This window comes from Corvus kubaryi, unplaced genomic scaffold (assembly GCF_017639235.1).
Source record: "Corvus kubaryi isolate FWS band 111438036 unplaced genomic scaffold, C.kubaryi_AGA036_p1.0 split1-131, whole genome shotgun sequence".
Taxonomy (NCBI): Eukaryota; Metazoa; Chordata; class Aves; order Passeriformes; family Corvidae; genus Corvus; species Corvus kubaryi.
Window position 1 is genome coordinate 4,853,476 of NW_024582073.1, and position 5,633 is coordinate 4,859,108.

The window sequence follows — 5,633 nt, forward strand, 5'->3', positions numbered from 1 at the left end:
TGTTTTAGGAGACCAGCAACCCAAGGGTTAAAATGCAGCTCTGCTACAAGCTCTGTTTTAGGTACAGCTCAATCATTAGCAGCTGAATCATGTCTGCTTCCCGGATCCCCTCCTCTAGGGGAAGGCAGCCCCGACAGCTCCCTGCATGACTTGCAGGAGGACCTGTCGGCTTGCTGGTCCTGCTTCCCACCCAGGAGCCAGCTCCCCACACACATTGCCTACAGAAGGAGGTGCAGAGGCTTAATCCAGCAGTCAGTGCAAACAGGAACAGGGGACAGTAGGCCTTTTCCCCCACTGGCATAAGTTAATAGGAACAGATTGTTTCTAAACCCTAATTTCTGCATCAGAAGTCACAGTTTGAGCAAACTGCTTTGCCTGCTCTCTCCCTAAACAGCATGTCAAATTTCAACTGTCTGCTGTATCCAGAGTCTAACTTTGCTTCTTGAGTCTGACATAACCTGCTTTACATCGCACAGAGTTCTTGGTGTGGGATATATTGCAGGGTCTGACAGTCCTTATATCATATGTAACACTTCTTCAGGTGCCAGATTTTTCCAGTTTAACATGCAGCAGATGTGCTCGCAGTCTTTTCGGAACTGTTAAAAAACAGCTACAGTCAATCTATTTTCAAAGCTGGCTGGCTAACTAATGCGTCCTTGTTAAAGGATGAATATTTTCGTAACTACTGCCAGAATGTCTCGTCATTTGTTCAGTGCTTTGTCTATGAAACATTGAATTAATGACTACTAAAAATTACTGCCAGATTAATTGGTTGATACAATATGTTCTTTAAAATTTTCAGCATCCAGCTGGAAAATTAATGGCTAATAGTCAAGCTCTGACAAAATGCACTGATGCATTTTTTCAAGTAGGTATTACAACTTTTGAATTCTGTAGGTGTTTCAATTATCAAATGCCTGTGGGTTTTGGATGAGGTGTCTGAAACAGAGCTAAACTAAATGGATATATAACAGTGACACACCAAAAATCAGGGCAGCTACAATATTCCAGGCACAATATCTCTTAAGAGTTATAAGAAATCTCTCTTGAAGAGTGTGAAATAGGTATAATGCTGCTACATCAGAGTTAAAGAAAAAGATCCTTTTGACTTAACTGGGAACAATATCAAAGGCAAGCAATAACGTCTGATAATGAAGCAAATAGGAACCTTCTTGCACTGGGAGAAACAAGAAATGATGTTGCATTGCTGTACATGATATTTTGTTTGACAAGGATTGAATGTGAGCCATGCAGTCTTCTTACGAGCTCACAGAAAGAAGCAGCATTGATCCTGGAGTTTTTACCATACTTTGGAGGTATTTTTCTCCTGTCAAAGTAGAAACACAACAATGTTACCCAATGTAGTGTCTTTTTCTTACATACGAGAGTGCAGAGGTGGTTTTCTGCAAGGATGGACTGTACTGTAGTCAGGATACGGGAATGGGGCTCAGGTATGAGGTTATAATGCTCCTCTCCATTGGTTTGCTGGGACGTTGTTGCCTGTTCTCGAGCTGGACTGAGAGGTGTAAATTAGCTTTTCCTGCTCCTCAGTGTGGTGTTGGGGGTTGTTGTGTGATGCCTCCATGGGTGGGTTGTGTGCCTCTAGCAATACTCAGCCACAGCAACTTGTCTTACTCAGCCCAGAGAGACAGGACCATTGACTGTGCTGCGCATCACACGAACAGGTGAGGCAAGAGTTGCTTGTTCTGTCTTAGACAAGTCTGTTACAATCAGATTGATGGAGGAATTCTTACAACTTGACTAAGATCTGAGACATTAATGAGCAGCCCAAGTCCATTATGACAAAGATCCTGCTCAGCTAGTCTCCTAATCTAGAAGCACCCAATGACACAGGCCTTTCATTTTCTTTAGGTTCTCCAGGCATTTAGAGCTACTGTACTTTCCCAGTAGTGCCCAGGCCTTTGGCTGAACTTAGATCCAGGACTAGATATTCCTCTGCTGACATCCCCTGGGATACAAAGTATGCCGAGGCTCACAGTGTGCATCTAACAGCTGCAGGCATGACAACCCTTTGCAAAGTACTGGAAGTTGCTTCCCTTTTTTAAAGGATGGCAGGAGACAAAGAAGCAAAAGCCTGCCACTTTCTGTTCCTGCTCTGCCTCGAGCTAGGACACCGGGATCTGGCTCTCTTCTCAGTTTGAAGGCACCCAAATCCCCTGGTCTTGTCGGCTGAACAGAGTCCTACCCTCTGTCTGCTGTACTGAGAAACCTGACCCGTCTCACTTTTCAGCATGTACCCACCTTGTCACACTGATGCACAAGCACCAAAGTGATCAAGGTGCTGATGAGAGCCTGTGCATGGGATGGAGCTCATGGTGGTGCAGCAGGCATGTCCTGGGCAGCATGGAGCACAGCCTGATGAGGAAGCCAACCTGTCCTACATGCAATCCCTGCTCTGGAGGCATGGGACTAGAAGTCACAAGTGCCCAACAGTCACTTTCAAGATAATGAATTCACAGTCTTGCCCTCGGTCTTCTCATGCTTTTGCTTTTGTCAGCTTGTGTCACAGAATTTAATTTAAAACCAAGTTTACTAGCATAAATGCTGATGTTACTCAAGGGAACTCTGCAAAGAGACCTGGAATGGTTGGATAGATGGGTGGAGTCCAAACAGATGAAGTTTAACAAGTCCAAGTGCCAAGTCCTGCATTTTGACCACAATAACCCCCCGCAGTGCTATAGGCTGGGGACAGTGTGGCTGGACAGTGTCCAGGCAGAAAGGGACCTGGGGGTACTGGTCAACAGCCAACTGAACATCAGCCAGCAGTGTGTCCTGGTGGCCAAGAAGGCCAATGGCATCCTGGCCTGTATCAGGAATACTGTGGCCAGCAGGACCAGGGCAGTGACTGTCCCCCTGTACTCAGCACTGGTGAGGCTGCACCTTGAGTACTGTGTTCAGTTCTGGGCCCCTCAGTTCAGGAAGGACGTTGAGACTCTTGAATGCGTCCAGAGGAGGGCAACAAGGCTGGTGAAGGGCTTGGAACACAAGCCCTGTGAAGAACGACTGAGGGAGCTGGGGTTGTTTACCCTGGAGGAAAGAAGACTCAGAGGTGATCTTATCACTCTCTACAACTTCCTGAAAGGTGGTCATAGTCAGGTGTCACAGACCACGTGGCTTGTCAGTGCTGGAGCACGAGGTGCCATGACCTTCCTAAAAGCATCTCCAAAGCGAAGCCGCTCGGCAGGACCACCACACACTCACACACATACACGCATGGACAGCTCCAGTGAATGGGTCGACGGCAAAGAGGCAGGAAGGGTCTTCGTATGGGGTTCCACGGACAAGGTTTATTGCAGCCACACGCATGAAGGGCTCCAGGGACAAAAACAGAGAACAATGGATGGTCCAGGTTTAAATATAGGAATGGCTCGAGCATCAGGGACCAATGATCTGAGGGCATGAGGGTGGTACACAGGCGGGACTAAGGTATGGGAGCCAATGGGGAACTGTGGGGGAGCAGTCATGAGGCAAGGGCCAATGGGGGGAACAGGGAGTGGAGAACCTTCTAGGGCAGGAGCATATAAGGTAACAAGGGGCAGGGAGGCCAAAGGGGCAACCAGGAAAGCAGAACTGGGGTACATTAACATACCAAAGTAGAGCATTGTGGGGGAAGCCTTTTCTGTTCACCCTAACTTGGTGAGGTTATTTTGGTACTAGGGACTGCCCCACCAGTGGACTCTCTTTGTCCCTTGTACCACAGGCTCACTGGCCACCACAGTCAGGTGGGGGTTGGTCTCTTTTTCCAGGCAACACCTGACAGAACAAGAAGGCACAGTCTTAAGCTGTGCCAAGGGAAATTTAGGTTGGATGTTAGGGAAAAGTTTTTTACTGAAAGAGTGATAAAGTATTGGAATCGTCTGCCTGGGAAGGTGGTGAAGTCACCATCCCTAGATGTGTTTAAAAAATGATTGGATGTGGCACTCAGTGCCATGGTTTAGTTGAGGTTGTGTTAGGGCATGGGTTGGACTCAGTGATCTTGAAGGTCTCTTCCAACCTGGTGATTCTGTGAACTGGGCTTTACTGGCAGCAGGAGAAGTGTGAACTACAGCTGAAGGAACAATGTCTGAGCATAACACATTTACAAGCCCTGAGTCAGCACAGGCTCTACGCTGTAATCAAGAACATCGCCTGTTTACTTCAGTGTGATTAATATCAGTCATCTGCTCTTTGTTAAATGATTAGATCCCTGATAATAGGAAATTTCCCGGAGTTATATTTTTGAAATCCCATCCATCACTCAAGAATTTACCTGCTGGCCCTTCACCTTGTGTGGCAGTAGCAATGGCTTTGGCACCAGGGTGGCCAGCAACAAAGCTAGTCCGGCTGAAGGTGCTGGACACTCAGGAAATCCCAGAGGTGAATCAGAGCTGAAAATTTCTTGCTTTTTAATTTAGCTCAGATCTACGTGTCATGTCTGAAATAAAGTAATCCCTGAGATATTAACAGTGTTCCTGGTTATGCTAAACTTTAAAAGGACCCTCTTAGCTTTATGCAGATTAGGCCTTGGTCTTTGACATGGAAACAATTACTACTTGAATGTGGTCTCCTTTTCACTGTCATCCTGAATTTGCCTTGCCTCTTAGCAAACTAATGCATGTTGAAAAGATTAATGGATTAAACACAGCCAGAGCTAAGCCTATTACACTAAAGCCCCTGAAAATCAATCCATAGCTTGTAAAGAAAGAGATCACCTGAAATACAAGCCTTCTATCTACAGAATGCCATGATCATCCCTACACCATTGCTGCTGTTGTAGGCACAACTAGACTGGACATGACAGCTCTGAGTGTCACACAGGCCAAAGCTGGTCACTGGAGCCTGGGGGGAGCTTCTTGCTACCTCATCACCACCCAAGCCAAACCCTACATAGCTAGTTTTAGCACTGGGAAAGATTTGCTCTCAGATGAGTTTACTGGACTGTGTTTCCCTTGCCTTCTCAGAGGTTTCTTTTGCAATTCGTGGTCTGGGCTCAGACCCCAAAGCGACTGCTCCAGAGAATCTTGCTGGTGTCATCTTCCACTCTGCCTGCCCTGTGGAGCCTCATGCTTCCCTGCAGCTCCATGATGTCTCTCAGCATTTTCTCAAGAGGTTTTGAAGAATGTTTCACAAACAGTTGGCCTAGCATGCTGAAAAAAATACCCATCTTGTTTATCTATGTTCCAAATTATTTACCACAACTGGTCTCTTTAAAATATAGTTTACACATTGTTTGAACAGTTTATTTCATAATTTAAGGGTTATCTTTAGAGATTTTTAAACATTCTGTAACCTTTTATTTTTTTTAATAGGTAATTATTTCATATATAAAAATGGAAATGGAGAGAGGAGCAAGAGAGCCTGACCCTTAAACCAGGGTCTTTAGAAAAGAGGAGGGAGTCACTCTTTCAAGTCTAGAGCTGACCTTACCTTTCTGCTCCAACTTCCAAGGCAAACACTGTGCCTTAGGAAACCCGCACCTGGGATTTACATCCACTGGAAGTGGCACAAATTGAAGACAATAGAGTTCTGATGCTTTTCAAGCCAACTTTGCATGTGTTACTGCTGAAGCCAAAGAGATTGCCTACACAGTAGGCTACTGCTCCACTGTTTGCAGCTATAGCCAGGTAGCAGAG

General features: G+C 45.9%; 1 long non-coding RNA gene across 1 annotated transcript; it reads left to right on the forward strand.

The window, feature by feature from the left end:
* Positions 1-2,218: 2,218 nt before the first annotated feature.
* Positions 2,219-3,836, forward strand: LOC121676636. Its single transcript, XR_006020518.1, has 2 exons — positions 2,219-3,117; positions 3,744-3,836. It is a non-coding gene; the product is annotated as an uncharacterized LOC121676636 (long non-coding RNA).
* Positions 3,837-5,633: the final 1,797 nt, after the last annotated feature.